Below are 19,026 nucleotides of genomic sequence, written 5' to 3'. Positions count from 1 at the left end.
GTGGTAACCCCCGGACACCTTCAGCTGTCTGGAGCCTCTATAATGTCCCCGCCTTTCTTTCTTCATTGCTATAACTTTATAGCATGTGTATTTGTTTCTAATGTGCCCTTCTTGCTCTAAGCTCTGCAAGATTCTCCATAGTGTTTCAATTACACAGAACATAGCCTGACCCATAGTCAGTACATAATGAATATTGCTTAACGAATGTGTGAACCTTTGTGTCTTGAATACTAACACTGAAGACATAAAATGATGGGATTCTTTGCTTTATCATTATAGAGGTATTTCTCGTATCAGGTTTAGTTTCTCCCTGATTTGATTGCTGATGGTGTTAGGGAATGATGCTGTGATCCTTTCTTCCACATTCTGGCTGCTTTGTTTTCAGTTAGTTTTGTTCCTAGGAAAGTTCACTAAGGAAACCAAATCCCTCATGGCCGATCATGAATGGGTTCAAATGATCAGTTTTACAGATCTGGTTAACATTCTTTCAGGACAATCCCAGATATCCCCTATTAATTTTAAGAACTAGAGTTCAACAGTGCAAGATCAGCTTACTCAAAACACATTACTCAATGCGATCTACAATATCAAAGCGAGCCCTATTCCAGAGTCACTTTTCATTTATAGTAGTCAAAAACATTATACAATGCACACCAAAACACACACAAACTTAAAGAGTCAAAAAATTAAATAGAAGGGAGCAAGGCTTGAGGCCTCATTCAACCTGATTTTGAGGTATAATGCAAACTTGTAGTTGTTAAAGCGCTTGGTACTGGCAAATTATGAACCTAGACATGAACCTGCACACATACAGTCAGTTGAAACTTGAGAAAGGTGCCAAGAATAAAAAGCATTTGCTCACCTCTTGACTAGTGCTGGGAACACTTGATGTCAGCTGTTGGAGAATGAAATCAACCTTTATCTTATATCACACATAAAAATCAACTCAAAATAATTAAAGTCAAAAGTATAATACCTGAAACTATAAAACTACAGAGGGAAAAAACCATATGGTATTGATGTGGGATACCCTTCTGTATGCTGTGAATATGCTTTACTGTCATTGGTTAACAAAGAAGTTGATTTGGCCTATAGCCAGGCAGATTAGAGCCAGGCAGGAAATCCAAGCAAAGGGAAAAAGGAGGAGTCAAGAGATGCAAGCCGCCACCAAAAGAGTAAGATGAGAGCCTTACCCGTAAGCCACGGGGCATTTGAAAATATACAGATTGTTAGAAATGGGTTCATTTATATGTAGAGCTAAACAGTAAGAAGTCTGAGCCATTGGCCAAATAGGTTGTAATTAATATTAAGCCTCAGAATGATTATTTGGGAACTGGCAGGTGAGAGAGAAACATCCAGTTACCTGGGATTCTATATTAGTCTATACACTTTGGGGGGCTTAATCCCAAGACTGGAGGGAAGAAAAGCAATAGTAAATAAGATTACACCATGTTCAAAAGTGTTCTACTACTGTAGAAGCTTCCTAAAATATACAAATACACATACATAAAAAGTTTCAATGAAATTACCCTATAACAAGGGGACAATGCCCCTGCCTAAATAATCTAGACTATCACATAAAAAGCCCAGTGCCAGATACAGGCTATTTCTCTTAGAGTTGCTGGCCAGTGGAATCCCATAGACCACCACCCCAAGCATTACAAGTTACTGCCATTGTACTTGGGTACCCTCAAGAATAACCACAGTCACTACAGAAACTCAAGGCAGAAACCTGGAGGCAGAAACTGAAGTGAAGCCGCGGCATGGAGGAGTGTTCCTTACTGGCTTACCCAGCTTGCTTTTTTATATACCTGGGCCCACCTGCCCAAGGACAGCTCTACCAAAAATATAATAGCCGCCCCCCCTTCCTCCGCTCCCCCCCCCCCGCCCCGACACACAGACAGTTCAATCATTAACTGAGAAAATGCACCTCAGGCATGCCCACAAGCCACTTTCATAGAAGTGACTGTCAGTTGAAGTTCCTCCTCCCTGACGACTCTGGCTTGTGTCAGGTTGACAAAAAGCTAGCCACCACCCTCATCGTGTCCCTATATGTCCAGTCACACAGGCGCGGTGGATACAGAGTTGATCTTTGAAGGGAACTCTCTTCCCCAGTACTCTAAGGCAGGCTTCCTCTCCCATGCTGATAGTCACAGAAGCAGAGTAAATGCAGGAAAGGCTTCAGTGATAAGGATTGCTGCAGTGGAGTATGCGTGAGGGCTGGCAAGACTCCCTGGCAGCGACTTTAAAGTAGACGCACGCACGCACGCACGCATGCACGCACGCAGTGGAGCTCCTGAAGGAGGGTTCGCTAGGGAGACAGATGAAATAGAAGAAGGGGCCACGCTCCTCTGCAGCTGAAGCCGTGGAAGATAACAGAACAAGCGGGACTCCTCGTCTCTCTGGATCCTCCAGCCCACACTAAGTTCAGTTCCAAGGCACCCAGTCAACAACTCTAGCAATTGAAACTAAATGCCAGCTCAGCACCCATGGCTCTGTTGGACCCGGATGGGGTAGTCTCGAGTGCCAGCTCTAGATTCCAATTAGTAACGCTAGAAGCTCGTTTGGACACTCTTATTGCCACCTGTACTGATTGCAAGAAGCATCAAGTTCTTAACTGGGCAAAATTCAGGACTCCTTGAAGCTAGACAGGTAGAAATTGAAAGCCATTTTTATCTTGGCATTTCTATGCCTTATACTTAATGGGTATATGCTGGCTATTTTTGTCAGCTAGATGCAGACCTAGACATATCTGAGAAGAAGAAATCTTGAGAAAATGCTCGTCTCCGGCTGCCTTTAGTCTATGGAGAATTTTCTTAACTAGTGATTGAGGTAGGAGGGCCCAGACCATTGTCCGTGGTCCTGGAGTGCAGGAGAAAGCAGCTGATCCAGTCTTGTGTAGCAGTTCAGTAAAGAGCCCCCTCCCTGCTCCCTGCTCTGCTTCTTCCTTCTGTCCAGAGTTCCTGCCTTGAGTTCTCTGGATGCTGTCCTACAATCTACCAGATGAAATAAACCCTTTCCTCCCAAAGTTTCGTGTGGTAGTTGTGTTTTTAATCACAACAGCAAAAAGCCTAAAACAGGGAAATAAACTCCATGTAGAGGAGCCTGGATCCTAAGAAAATTACCTGACCAAATCCACATTATCCTTCATAACTTCCTGAAAATCAGCAAGGCAAAAAGGAATTTAGAAGCATTCTGAAAAGTTTCTGCACCCCAACAAGCCTTTCCACCGAGCAACAACTCAAATAAGACCAAATCAAACTGAATTAGAAAAAAGAACCTTGGTTTAATACATAGCATGCTCACGGTGGCTTTCCAGCCCTGCCCACCCTTCCCCCTTCATCCCCCCCCCCCAGGAGTCGGAAAAGACAGGAAAACTACATTTGTTCTCTGGGGGGTATTTAAACTGATCATCTGTGGTATCTTGATCATCTCTGGGGAGGGGTCATCATTTGGAGTCTGGACTGAGGCAGCTCCAGGGGAGTAGGTTTGGGGGTTTGGGGTGGAGCTTCCATCTGAACATTCCAGACTCTTTGGATATATGGCTTTGAGAGGCATCCAAACACATTCAAATGTGTGAAAGAAATAAAACGTTTTAAACCGTGTCCTGACCTCCACACATGGACCCCTTCATGCACATTCTCAGTAATAAAAATAATAAAATTAAATATAATTAACATGACTTGGAAAGCCAAATGTTGCTTAGCTTTTGGACCGACGTTTAGCACTGCTCGGCCTCACATTCTGCAAACAGGCTGCAAGGCGTCTTAGCGTTTTTCTCTGATTTACAAAATCTATTGCAAAATGTCCCGGCTTTACTTTACTCATTATGCTTCCTTTTTTTTTTCCTTTTGAAGTTCAAGTTCACCCCAGGATGTGGTTCCTATTGTTGCAGCAATCCTTTGTTCCAATAATCAGATCAATATTTCAGTGCTACAGCGTGATAAAGGAAGCACTTCATTACCTGGAGGCTGCCGATTCTCACAGAGATAAAAGAACAGTACAGAAAAATAATTGCAAACGTGCTGTTGCAGCAAGCCCTACGCAGCCCCGGGATTGGGTAGCTCTGCAGAGATGGGCCTTTCTGGCCCCTTACTATAGAAATCATCATTAATGTTTAATACCTGCAGCAAGAGAGTGGCTTTGTGGGCTGTGGGCTGCGAGATTGGTGCTGTCTTCTTGCCTGATATTTATGGAGCTTCGGGGCTCAGGTGACATTTCCTGTCCACTCACCGCGGCTCTCTGCAGCTGATTCCTTAAAGGCAGGCCACCACGTTGTTCTCCCCATCTGCTCCACACCTCTGATCTCCCTGCTTGGTAAATTAGTTTTCAGACAAATAAAAATATTTTGATAGTAAATTCTTGTTTAGAATATCCCCTTGGGGAGAGAACAATCAGCCTTGAATCCCGGGCAGACTCCATCAGTTTAACCGCAGTTTGAGCATTGCGGTCTGGTCTGTCATGGTTTCCTGTCTCCTCGTTACTGAATATTTTCTATTTTCCTTTTGATTTCTCTCTGTCGCTTATTCTTTCCTTCAAGACCCTGCTGTCAGGAGAAAACTATTTTTCACAGGTTATTGATTATCAAGTAGCCACTATGTGTCCGGCTCATCATCTTGGCTGTTTTTCTCTCATTTCTGTAAAAAAAGCATTTGAATTCATAAGCAGGTAGTCACAGCCTGCAGGATGATGAGCGCAGACAATCTCTACACATTTGGGAACCAAGACCTTTGTGATGCTTCTGTAACATGAGATTTGAACAAACAGAATGAAACCTCTTCCTTCCTGACAAAAGAATGATTTAGAATAATCCAAAGCCAACTACACGGTCTCTTATTATTTTTAAGGGGATATTGGTCATATCCACTTAGCTGTACCTGTAATTTAATAAACCAAACCAAAACCAGGCCCAGTGTAAGCACAGGCCTTCGCCATTTCAGAGACTGTTGCTCTCAGAAATCTAGAAGGCAGATGAAGGCAGCTGGAAGAAAGAGTGTTTGTTCAGAGAGCCACGGAAGACAGCGGTTTATACCCTGGTGCATGAAAAACATAGGCAGTAAAAGAGGCGAGAGATGGCGATGAATCAATGAGCGAGATAAATGGCATGGTAGAAAAGAAAGTACTATGCAGGCCTCATCCATTCCCCATGTCTGTTAAGGCCCCTGATGGCATGAGCTGCACTCTAATGCAGAAGTGCATGAAATCGGGTGACTTGCCGGTAGCATGCATTCCACAGTGCAGCTCCTGGCACCAGCCAGCCCTGCCGCTCACCACCGGACCAGGAAAGGATATGCCAGAGACTTCTCTACACATATCGCTGTCCTCAGCCGGAGGAATGGTGTTTTCGTTTGCTTGCTTCTGTTGTGGTAAGACGCCATGACCAAGGGCAAGTTGGGGAGGAAAGGGTTAATTCCACTTCCGCTTCCAGGTGATAGTCCATCACTGCCCATCACTGCCCATCACTGCGAGAAGTCAAGGGAGGAACTCAAGCAAGGAGGGAAACCGGAAGCAAGAACCAACCGAAGCAGAGGCCATGGAAGAATGCAGCTTAGTGGCTCCATCCTCAGGGCTTCCGGAACCTGAGGATCTTATAGCTCCCAGGACCACCAACCCAGAGGCGGCACTGCCCACAGTGAGTTAGGACCTCAAGCATGAAAATGTACCACAGGCTTGCCCAGAAAACGAACAGGTGGGGACATTTTCTCAGTTGAGGATTTCTCTCTTCCAAAACGCCTCCCAGTTGTGGCACGTTGGCTTAAAACCAGCCAGCATGGACGTATGACTGGACGGTCAGAGGTCAGCTGGTGGGGAGGTGGGCACGCAGGCCTTTGGAAAGATACTGACAGAGTACGTTCATTTAAAATGTTAATTAATATCGTACAACTTGCAGTTTCTAAAGGGGGGTTGTTTGTTGTTGGTTCGATTTTCTTCTTTTCCTTTAACCACAAAATCAATCGGGGGTGGGGGGGACTCTTGTCTGTGTTTTTAAATTGCCCGTTGAAGTTTAGGTAGAGAAAAAAAATTCAAAAACAATCCACCGAAGTAATTACCTAATGAATTCATTGAGAAAACAGCAGCCACAATAACAATTGACATAGAATTATGGAACAAAAGAGATATTTTGTTGCTATTGTTTTTATCCATTTTTGTTGTTGCTTGTTTTGAGACAGAGTTTTGCTTTAGATCTCAGACTGGCCTTGAAATCAATAATCCTCCTGTGTCAGTCTCCAGAGCATGGGGATCGGTTGGTGTGTGCCATCATGCCTAGCAAAAGGGGCATTTTAAAGAGGCACATGACCAACAGAATAGAGACAGAGTGGAATAAAGTAGGCAGAATAGGTGGTAGAGTGTGCCTGTCAAGGGCGCCACCACACACCTAAGGACTATGGTGAGAAGGAGAAACTGAAGGCAAACAGGAAAGGCTCTGCCTCTCTGTCTTCCTAAGAGCAAGGCTGGCACATTTGATGACTCTTCCTTCTCCTCTCTGCCAGGAGGGAAAGACATCAACACCCCCAGAAACTGCCACCCACTTTCCTTGGCTCAGCAGAGGCCCTGGAGGAGCAGGAATGGCTATAGAAACAAACCCAAGCCACCTAGCTCCCTGCTTTATTGGACTTCTGTAGAGTGGAAGGCTTTTCTCCATCTCTCCCATCTCCCCCAGTCCCACTGAGCCACTTTCTCTCCACCCACCAGATCCCTGCTCCCTAGTTCCTGCATCCGCTTATGAAATAATCACTCAGAAGCTTATTATCAGTTACAGTTGTTTGGTCAATGTCTTCAGCTTATTACTGGCTAGCTCTAACTACAAATTAACCCATTTCTATTAGTTTGTATTTTACCACAAGACTCGTGGCTTGTTACCTCACATCTCACTTTAATGGCTTCTCGCTGACTTCTCTCTCTCTCTCTCTCTCTCTCTCTCTCTCTCTCTCTCTCTCTCTGTGTGTGTGTGTGTGTGTGTGTGTGTGTGTGTGTGTGTGTGTGTGTGTGTGTATCTTTGCTTGGACTTCCCGCCTAGCTATATTTTGTCTGTCCATTGGCCAAAACAGCTTTATTCATCAACCAATAAAAGCAACACATGCACAGAAGGACCTCCCACATCAGACTGCCCACAGAATCCCCCACCACGCTATTTCAGACACACACACGCACACACACGCACACACACACGCACACGCACACACGCACACGCACACGCACACGCACACACACACACACACGCACACACACACACACACGCACACACACACGCACACACACACACACACACACACACACACACACACACACACACACGCACACGCACACACTATACCAGCATTCATCTTTAGTTTGTGTCCCTCACACTAATCTCCTTTTTGTCACTCTAAGTTACAAGGCCCCAGCTGTGTCAAGGGAAAAAAATATTGCTCCCCCTACAGAATAAAAAAGCATTGGTGGGAACAGCCATTTTGGAGGAATTCTCCTGAGGAGGGGGGAGTACAAGGGCAGTCCGTAGGCGGGACCACCCCTGGAACTTTATAGCGTGTTGTTCAGGTATACAGAGGTCAAGGGAGGAGGCAGGTAAAAGAGGCACTTTGGATCTGCACTCACATTGGGAAGCAAAGCTTAGTTGTTTAGATTTGAAGGCCTGTGAGGAGCATGGTGGGCAAGGCACCTCTGATCATGGGACGCATTAAGTCCCCGAGACCCCTAGGAACAGAGACAAACATCTGGCTGGCTAGCTTGCACTTGTGTCTAAATGAGAGCCACTTTTCTTGGCTAAATGTGGTGGACAGTAAAGAGGTAAATTAGCTTCATCAAGCCCCCAAAATTACCCAGGTGGAGTCCCTGACTTAGAAGGTTGACCAAAAGAAAGGTGTCTCTTAAAAAACAAAAATAAACAAAGAAGCGAAAGTCAGAACAACAAACATCTTTATTACTTGAGCTGTGGATGGTGACTTATTTGCCTTTACTGGCTTTGGTCATCCTCAGATGGAACTCCATTTCCTCTCCCTCTGCCCTGCCCGCTGGCCCAGTGCAGGCAAAAAGCTCACCCTGCTGGAATTCCTCTTCCGGAAGTCAGCTGATTCGGACATTCTTTTTCATTTTGTCTAATTTCTTTCGCACTTCCTCTGATTTTTGTTGTTGTCATTACTGTTGGTTTGCTTATTTAAAATCTTCCTCCTCAGTAGTCAGCTTGACTCCCTTGTAACCCAGAGGCAGCTCACTGTGGGGCTGTTGCTGTTGTCAGTCCAGTATGCTGTTAATAAGCATGATACAGTTCTTCACCCAGGTCTTGGATGCACTGCAGACATCAATGAGCCTTTCTTTGGAAGCACAGCGCTCGGAGCGCCAGGAGACGTTCCTTACATCCAGTCTCAGGCATGGTACCTTTCACTGCCTCCTCGATTAGTGCTGGTAGCAGGCTATTGCAGTGTGGAGAGCGAGCGGGCTGCATTCCTGGCATCCGGATAGCTTAAGCCCCAAAATACCCTACAGAAATTGTATTTATTTAAACACTGACTGGCCCGTTAGTTCTAGCCTCTTATTAGCTAACTCTCACATCTTGATTCAACCCATTTCTAATAATCTGTATGTCACCATGTGACTTTGGCTTACTGGGAGAGATTCAGCATGTCTGATCTGGCAGCTGGCTCCATGGCGGCTCTCTCTGTCTTCTTCCTCCCAGCATCCAGTTCTGTCTTTCCTGCCTACCTAAGCTGCTGCCCTATCAAAAGGCCAAGGCAGTTTCTTTATTCAGACAATGAAAGCAACACATAGAAAGAAAGACCTCCTACACCAGGCTATCCCAGCACTCTACTTCTCGTGGTAGAGATTTCTCTCAATCTCTATGGTAATGCTCCTGTGCCAGCTCTCCTAAGAGATGCCCACTGCTCAGCACAGGCTGGAGAGAGCCCGATGGTGACTCTTAGTAGGGTTTGGCTTTATTTTTCTGGAAACAAGCAGCAGACGTGTAATATATAATGCGTGCAAAGTGATTTGTTGAAAGCACAGCATATGATAGCACAAAGTTAGCAATAGCTTCTCTACTGCTAGAGAGCTGGTCACCAGACAGTCACCCCACATCGCGAGACAGTGTGCCAGTGGAGGGGAGATGGCAGAGAAAGATGCCTTGAGAGGTGCCAGCAAAGTCAAAGTAGAAAATGCAGAACAGTGCACAGCGTGCAGCATTGTGTGTAAGAAAGGGTGACCTGCAACAGTGTACACAGTGTGCGTATGGGTGGGGCGGGATTGCACTAGCTGTGCAAAACCTCCTGAAAGGGTTCTTCCTGATAAGATGGTCACCTGTGGGCAACAAAAGGATGTTGGTGAGGGGGCCGTGGAAGGACATGTGACTGTGCAGCACTATGTACATTTAATCAGGCAGGAATATTCTCTGTTCACAGAACTTAAAATACGTAAGACTGAAATGGAAACACAAGCTTTAAGACAGGCTGCCTGGAGTTCTCACATTCTGAGTTTGTGTGGGTGCCATTTAACTGATGTGTTGTTCTTTCGGTCCTGCTCTGTCTCTCATCACTCCCCCAGTAAGGCCAGCAGCTTTCTGGGGGTAGACAGAAAATTATTCTCATAAACTGGTGACACTTTCAGAGAGTGAAAGTGTTCTGACCTCAGTAACAGCTTTTCCTGGAACGAGAGAATTGATCACGATGAGGCTCAATTCGGACTCAAATCAGTCACCTGGATGGAAGGGCTGGCTCTCTTCTGCGCCAGAGGCAGAAGACAGCAACACGTGCTAAGGGTAGGGGCTTGTGTTCTCTTCCTGTTATAAGTGAGATTTGTCATTTAGGAAGGGGTACATGTATTTATTGGGATTTATTTCCCATAGATATTTTAATTTTCAATTTTTTATAATGGAGATAAAAATGCAATGACTGGTCAGCTTATGTTACAATAAACCTTTAGCGCCTCCATGGAAGTTTCTAAGGACCAGTTTCTACCAGACCAGACATCACTCCATGACCCCACACTCCTTCTCCCCAGCCTTTACAGTTTTGTCCATGTTTTAAAAACAAATGTTGTTTTTTAAATCAATTTTTTAAACTCAGCCTATGCCTTAGTTAGGGTTTCTATTGCAGTGAAGAGATACCATGACCATGGCAGCTCTTATAAAGGAAAACATTTAATCAAGGCGGCAGATTACAGTTTCAGAGGTTCAGTCCATTATCATCATGGGGCAGAGCAGGGCGGTGTGCAGGCAGACGTGGTGCTGGAGAAGGAACTCAGAGTCCTACATCTTGAAGGCAACAGAAAGTGAACTGTGATACTGGGAGTAGCTTGAGCATAGGAGACCTCAAAGCCCACCCCCGCAGTGACACGCTTCCTCCAACAAGGCCACACCTCGTAAATGTGCCATTTCCTTTGGGGGCCATTTTCTTTCAAACCAACACAGCATACAAAACAATGCACCTAATTATGACATTTTCATACATATTAATACATATGTGCCTATGTACTTCATTCTAATTCACCTACCTTCTCCATACTCCTGCCCATTCCAGAGGCTTCCTTTTCTTCTCACAAACAGGCCTTCAGCTTCCACACTCAGTCAGTAATAGTTTCTTCCTATCCCCTTAAGATAGTTCTCCCCTTTCACAACCCTTTTTCTAGTTTCATCACACACACACACACACACACACACACACACACATGCACACACACACGCATGCACACACACATACACACACGCATGCACACACACACGCATGCACACACACACGCATGCACACACACACACACATTTCCATGCATGAGGGAAAACATGAGTTATTTGTCTCCCTGAGTCTGACTTACTTTGCTTAGCACAATGGTTTCCAGCCCCTGAGAAATCTCGACTTCATTGTTCTTTATGGATGCATGAAACTCTTGTGTGCATTTTCTTTACCCATTCATTTGTGGATGGAGACCTAGGCCGACTCTGCTTCCTGGCTCCGGTGACTCCTGCAGCAATAAACATAGACATGCAAGTGCTTCCATGGTGTGCTGACTTAGAGTCCTTCTTACTACACCCAAGAGTGGACAGCTGGTCTACTTTTAGATTTTTGGGAGCCTCCATGCTATTAGCCAGAGAGGCTGTACAAATTCCAATTGCCACCAGCAGAGTTTAAGGTTCCTCCTTCCCCACATCCTCACTATAATCAGCTGTCATTTATTTTGTTGATAACTGTCATTCTGATGGAGTGAGATGGATTCTAATGTCAGTTTTAATTAGCATTTGTCTGCTGGCTAAGGATTCAACAGCATTGTTTTTGAAAAGTATGCATTCTTCATGCCTCCTTTTAGAAATAATCTTAAGTCTTCTAATACAGTGTCCCCACATAGTTCCTGTCGAGCATCCACCTACTGTGTGCTAAATTTTCCTATTGAGTGACTTCCCTTCTTTGGAATATTGATCTAGCCAGTCATCAGGTTGTTCTCGGCGCTAATTCTGTTGTCTTTTTGTTTTTTTTTAAGAGAAATATGCATAAAGTGTGATACATAAAGGAATCAGTATGCCTCAGTAGCAGAAAACCCATGTCAATTAGTCTGAACAACCAAGCAAATGTATTAACTAGCTTAAAGAGAAACAGTGGCCACCCTAAGCCGAGGTTGTGTGACCTCACATCACAAGCATTCCCTCTGCCTTTGCCTGACTTCGTGTCTGTATTACAACAGGTTTTCACTGCAAAGACTTTGGAGAGCAAGAACAGCTGTAGCGGGACCACGCTTATATCCAGACCTTACCATTTTAGTTATTATGCTGGAAATGACAGACCAACAATTATCATGCATCATTAGCCTTACACACACCAAAACTTATTTTTAAATTGTGTGATCCTTTTCACACAATCTCCATTCCTGTGTTCGGAACGATGAGCGAGCCCTTCTGTCTCTATTGCCAGAGTGGTGGTGACGGCGAAAAAGAAACCGGGAAGGCTCACTATAACTCTGCTTTAATGGTGTGTCCCTCCTCTTCAGGCAGACCAGTAAGCAAAATAAGTACCACAGACAAGTCTGAAATCTCTCTCTCTCTCTCTCTCTCTCTCTCTCTCTCTCTCTCTCTCTCTCTCTCTCTCTCTCTCTCTGTCTGTCTCTCTCTTTCTCCTCCCCCCACCTCTGTGTGTGTCTGTGCGTCCCTCTCATTTTCCTTTTCTGGAAACTTCATTTCATACTCACCATTCAAAATAAGACTTAATAATCATGGATCGCATATATTAAAAGAAATATTACCCTGTGCCATCCAAATGAGCTCAGGTAGCTTTAAGGGTCTATCAGTGTAAAAGCACAATCCTCACCTTAATGGGGATAGGAGAGAATTCTTTCTGGAGCCAAATACGGTGATCATGGCCCAAGAACATGGAAGCCATTCTCCTCAAATACTTGGCATTGTCGTAGAAGTGTTTGCATAAGACTTTACTCCCTACAGAACAAAGACAGACATATCCTAAAGTGCTTACAAAATATACTGCTGGGGGCAGCATGCAAGTGGGTTTCAACAAAGTGGGAGAAATCTCTGCAGTAGATTTCACATGTCTTCTAATGACACTGTTAACATTTGATCAGGGAAAGCTGATCTAAGCATTCAGACAGTCACACAGGATGTTAGGTCATACATGGGGTTGGGCAGTGGGAAGCTTTCAGGGGAACTGGAATCACAGACGATGATTTAGCTCTGCTCTGCAGCTTTGGATCTCAAAGTCTAAGAACAGGACCTTGTAGAATCTTTATCATGAGTATAGCTGCTCTCTCTGCCCACCCCCTCCTCCCCTCTTCTCTTCTCTCCTCTTCACCCCTCACCCTCCGCCTTCCTCTGTCCCCTCCCCCTCTCGTTTTTCTCTTCCAGAAACTTCAGTTCACACTCCCCATATCAAGGCGTTGGCAATCATGGATTACACAATTCCCATGCACAATTGTTGAATTAATCATTGTGATCAAAGGGATGGAAGTTTTGCCTGAGTTCCATGATCCATCCCTGAAATTCAGGTGAAATCTAGCTCCCTGATTACACAAAGACGATTCCCCTTCCAAAAGTAAGGATTCTTAGGCCAAAGGAATGGTTGGCAAATTTCTTTAGTCAGGGTTCCCTAGAGAAACAGAATCAATAAAATTAATATGTAGCAAAGGGAATTTTTCAGACTGTGCTACTCCCAGTAGAGTCTGGGAGTTCAACAATGGTTATTACACCACAGAGGTCAAGGATACACGAAACGCTCGGCCCACAAGACTGAATATCTCAACAGTCCAACCCGGCAATGAAGGACTCGTGGAGAGGTTCTGGGCTTCAGTCTCTGTGGCAAATCGGAAGAGGCTGGTTCTGCTATCAGTAAAAGACCGCAACAGTGGCAGCAACAGGGTGGATGAACTCTCCAGCAAGAGAAGGCAGGCAGACAAAGAAATTCCTTCCATCTCCCTTTTATCTGGGGTGCCGCTGAAAGGCATTGCCTACATTTAGAACAAGTTTTCCCACTTCCAATAATTTAGTCAAGAATTTCTCACAGGAGTGCCAGGCCTTGCCTTTCGGCTGATCCCAGTCGGGTCAAGCTGACAACCAAGACTAACAATCACAACACGGGGACAAAATAGCATCCAACATAATGCAGATTACATTCAACAATAATTACATCAAAATTCTTGGCAATCTAATAATTACTTATAATTATTTTTAAAAGAAAATTTATGCAACACTTTGTCTGTAGATCTGTGAACTCTTCCTTGGCCAATTTGTTTCTTCAAGCTAATGTAAAGAACTTTGGATTATAAAAACCTGAGTTACAAAAGCCAGACTTTTCACTACGGCCCTGCTATATAGTGATTGCGTGGTTGCATCGTCTAACTCTTAGTGTGTTCTGTTAGATAAGGTGACGTACACAGAGGCAAAGAGAAGAGTGCAAGTCCAGAAATAGCCCCTCCCCTCCCCTTTGGGAGGCAGGATATAGGCTGCTAAGAAACAGCTGTGGCTCTTACGTGGCACAAATTAACAGAATATTCTTTTAACAAAATTAAAGGTAAATACTAGAAGTGATGTTTTACTTGCTCCATCCTAACCTAAAAATAAATCTGTATTTTGCTGTTAATTAGGCATTCTATCAAAAAAGACTTACATTCTCTTCAAAACTAAGGTAGGGAGCGATTGAGAAGACGGCTTTTTCATTAGTAAGATGGGGAGATCTACAAATATGGAAATATATTAACTGCTAACATGTTCTTACATAGCTACGCCACTTTCCTGGAGGTCATGCGTCACATCTGCAGATAATGGTACTGAATAGCACCTACTCCTTGCTATTTTATAGATATTGTTTAATGAGTGATAAATAAGTGCGGAATAACTTTTCATTCGTGTATACATAATTGCCTATTTAAACTTTATCAAAGTGTTGGACTAATGTGAATTCATTTTAATGGCTACTTTTAAATTGGTGTGTATGTACCTTAAAGTTCCCATGTTCCCTTTGTGGCAGACACAGCAGCAAAGTTTCCCGGTATCAATGGATGTTGAAATCCAAGAAGAAATCATACTCACAGATTGGTTTGTTCTGAAATCTGCAATCAATCTACCCATCCCCCATCTGCCTGAATATTCCCAATGAAAAGTCCTCCTTGGGTCTAAGCACAGGAGAGTAAAATGTGAACATGAGAGCAAACAGTTGCAGTGCCGGTTGTACAGAAGACCCATCACCTTGAGAATTTCGCGTCCCACCTGGACGAGAAACAGACAAGGCAGCCGTCTCGTCGCTGTGGCAACCGCACCACCAAGGCTAGAGAGCACATGCGCTGGAGCGGGTCGCGTGCCCCTCCGGCTTTGTGGATGCTGTGAATGTGAAGACGTCTCAGATTATCAAATTGGTGGATTCATCTGGCGGGGAAGATTGGAGCTGTGATCACGCCACAAAGACAGGGTTGCTTTGTGTCTGGCAAGAGCAGGAAAACACCCCTTTGTGGAAGCAGATGGGCTTTTAATGACCAACCTCACAGCGTGGCAAATAACAGCAACACAGTATCAAACACTTACATTCTGTCTTTAAATTCTAAGAAACAAGGTTGCTGCACTTGGATTAGTAAACCACCACATCACTCTGCAGTGAAATTTACAAATTTAAGGTGAACACAGGAAAACTTTCAGAATACAGCCCCCAGAAATGTGAGCCATACTGGGGAATTTTGATGAGACGTTTGTTGAATATTAGAAGCCAGATGAACAAACATGGTGTTGGTAAATGAACAGGTTTTTCATTTATTTTTCTCTTTGTTATGTTTGTTTAAATTTTTTACCTTTAAAAATATTCATAGAGCAAGAATAGGGAATGTGAAGCAAATTGGAAAGAATCCGATCTTCGTCAGCGGACTGGTACATCAGGAATTCTCAGATTATTGCTCAGGAGGGCAAAGCGGGTGCTTGCAGTCTCCCTGAAGCTACTAGGGAGGGAAGCCTCATGCATATGCATGTGCCTGAGAGACCAAGAGGTCCCCCACTGAGCATCCCCCCTCCTGCCCCAGAATCTTTCTGCAAAATGCTTTCTCGGTGGCATTTTCCAGTCTGTCTGGCAGAATGCACAGCAGCTTGTGGCAAGTCTTCCAGAAAAAGCCTTTAAAACGAGGCTCAGTGTGACACAGGATCAAGCCTGGGGACCCCAAGTATGGTGACGACTCTTTAAACACAACATCAAATGTGTGATCCGTGAAAGGAAGGATTAATGAGTAAAAAGAAAGAATGAGTGGACTTCATGAAAGTTTAAATCTTTCTGTTCTGTGAAAGCTAACATCAAGAGATTGAGAAGACAGGCTGAAAACTCCAAGAAAATACCTGTCATAGGCAAGTGTGACAAAGAATGGTTATCCAAAATACACAAGGAACACTCATTCGTGTGTGCGCATGTAGGCTTGCATCTGCACATGGACCCTAGAGGTCCGCCCTAGGACAACTCAAAAGCCATTCGCCTTGTTCTATTGAGTCAGGGTTTTTCATTGGAACTGAAGGCTCCTCAGCTTGCCTGGGCTCACAAAGTGCACTTGGTTGGTTGCCACTGACCCCAGAGACCTGCCAATCTCTGTCTCCCCTGTGTCAGGATTACAAGAGCCTACAACCACCTCAGGCTTGTGACATGGATGCTGGTGTCCAAACTCAGCTCCTCATTGTAACAGCTTTAGTCAACAGGATATGCAGATGATAAATAGACATATAAAAGGTTAGTACACGCCACATAATTAAGAAGCTACAAATTTAAACCCCCATGAGGCATCACTGCATAGCACATGGTACTCTATCACAGCAACAGAAAAGTAAGGCATGAACTTGTGATACAATAGCTATAGTTCTTCATTTCTGAATATAATTTTATTATATATACAATATTATTAATTAAAATATTTTAAGGTATATGCAGAACTTAGAGATACTGTGTATCCTCGTATCCCTGCATGTGTGTGTGTGAGCGTGCACGCACATCCGTGAGTGTGTGTGTGTGTGTGTGTGTGTGTGTGTGTGTATACATGCATGCTCAAGTTTACTGAAGGTGGGGATGAGGAAAGCAACTCTAAAGATAGATATTATCTTTATAACAGCAGGTTCACCATGTATCTACATAGAAGGAGTCTTCCGTTTAGCCAGTATAGGGGAGATTCAGAGTAAATCTATTCCTGTGTTGCTTTGCTCTCAGTCTCTCCAAACTTTGCAGTTACTTAATGACTGACTAATGAAACTTCCCTCCCAGATGGTTCATGCAGGGTGGGTCAAAGACTGAGTTGTCAAAGATTCACTCCCCAGAGGCAATATGCAAATACAGAGCTCATGCAAGGAAAGTTAAAGTCACAGGGAATAATTCAAGTGATAATAGTCCTCAACTATGCCAATGTTTGAAGGCCAGTCAGAGTCCCCAAAATGAGAAAATTACTAATGAGTGAGCAGCAGAGTCTCAACTATAATTTTCAGAAATGTGAATTTAGTTGTACCAACTGTGCTGTAATTAAAGCACGCATACCATAGACTTTCAAAGGAATGACTCTTCCTGCAATAATAAAGAAGGAATTTAAAATAAAAATGAGCATTGACAGAAAAAGAAAAAATAAATATTGGAACGTTTAGACTATTCTGCTAATTTTTTTAATATAGCTTTGTCAATATGCATCTCATTCTCTTTCCTCAACTTCCTATCTTCTGCCTTCCATCTGCCCATGGTTGCTGGGTGATTTCCATTACTTGTTAGCTCCAGATTAATTCTGTTAGCTTACTTTGCAAAATAAAATGCAAAGAAACATATATGTATATAGTGATATAATGGGGGAGGGAGAAAGAGAAATAAATTTAATGCATGCTGTAGAGGAATGTTCAAATCAACAGTAGAGGAAGGATTATTATTCAGTAAAAAACTCTTTAATTGAGTAGCTGTAGATCTGGACATTGTCCTTATTTGATAACATAACATATAAATAAGTATATTACAAGTTAATTGAAAGTATAAACTTTTGAAGCTGGAGAGATGGCTCAACCATTGAGAACACTGGCTGCTCTTCCATATAACCTGAGCTCAATAGCCAGCCAATGACAGCCCACAGCTATTTGGAACACCAATTCCAGGGGAATGCCCTGTTCTGACCTCAGTGAGCACTAAGAACACATAAGGTAAAACAACAGCAACAACCAAAACACCCTATAAACCTTAAAACTACATTTAAAAAAATAGTGACAGTAAATATAGCATAATTTTATCACCACTTGGAGTTGGTGAATGCATTTTTAAAAAGCCAAAAGAAAAAAAGAGGAAAAGAAGAAAAGCACCCAATTTGAATGTTCAAAAGATTTAAATTATTTGAAAAAGACTTTACAGTAGTAAAAAAGTTCAATAGTAGAAAGGAAAAAATCCAAGTACTGGCAACATTTTCAAAAGACAGAGCTTTGCTGTTTAACATCTATAAAAAGTTACTATTTCAAAATTTATATAAAAAAGACTAACTACACAATAGAAATATAAGAATAGACTATACAGGAACGGTTCATAGAAGAAATACCAATGGCTAGTAAGTGTATTTGAAAAGATGCACGGTCATTGAACAGTACTTTAAGTACTGAAAAATATGACAGTATCATTGGTGAACACTAATCACATTGATGGCATCAGTGCCAAAAGTCAACCACAGCGAGGAAAGCTTTGATACCTTATGCAGTGGCATAAATAAGTAACGTATGTAAGTATGTTTTGATGGAATGCATGTTACACAATAAAACACCAAAACCGATGAGAAGGGGCAGCTCCAACCCCAGTCCCTCCCCTGATTCACCTACCTTCAGCTTCTAGAAGGGCAGCTGGCTGGAGGGACAGTGCTAGGCTTCTACAGTGACTTCCAGACCGTCGGGACCTGCGGCTGGAATTTTGGCATGTACAGGTGCTATAGATGCAGCCAGCAAGATGGCAGACTATCACATGGAAGGGTAGATGTGGTAGCTTATGTCGCTTCCTTTGGGAAGCTTCAAAGCTTCAGAGCATGGGCTGACTGGCTTCTTAGAGGTAAACATTGACCATAGAAGCTTCACTCGTGCATGTGAAGGAGTAGGAGGAAGTGATGCATTCCTTATGGGGGAAGCTTTGGGCAACCATACCCTGAGCTGGAATTCGGATCATATTAACCCAGATTCCTAACAGTGAGGCAGTCTCTTTCTCTCTCTCTCTCCTCTTGAAAAGAAGGGGAGGGCACATTACGAATGTGGGTTTTAAGCATGTATGTACTCACGTAAACTTGCCATAACACTGAGTTATCCTAGCACTTCCCATAAGACACAGTTTTATACTCCAAAGTAAACATATATACCCGCAGGCTGAGGAATGGCTGCTTGTTTTTACTCTGCAACACAACGATCACCCTTTTGCATGGACTGAATCATCTTGGTCTATTTGAGCTGGGAGGCAATTGGTAAACAGTGTAAATCTGTACTGTTCTGAGAGCCAAGAAATCCAAGACAGAGGTATCTGGTAAGAGCTGCCTTCCCGTATGTGGTACCTTATAGCTGCATCCTAGAAGGATGGAAAGGCAAACAAAAAACTCTTCTAT

This window comes from Arvicola amphibius, chromosome 7 (assembly GCF_903992535.2).
Source record: "Arvicola amphibius chromosome 7, mArvAmp1.2, whole genome shotgun sequence".
Lineage (NCBI taxonomy): Eukaryota > Metazoa > Chordata > Mammalia > Rodentia > Cricetidae > Arvicola > Arvicola amphibius.
The sequence above is the reverse complement of the archived record's forward strand: the minus strand, read 5'-3'. Positions refer to the sequence as shown.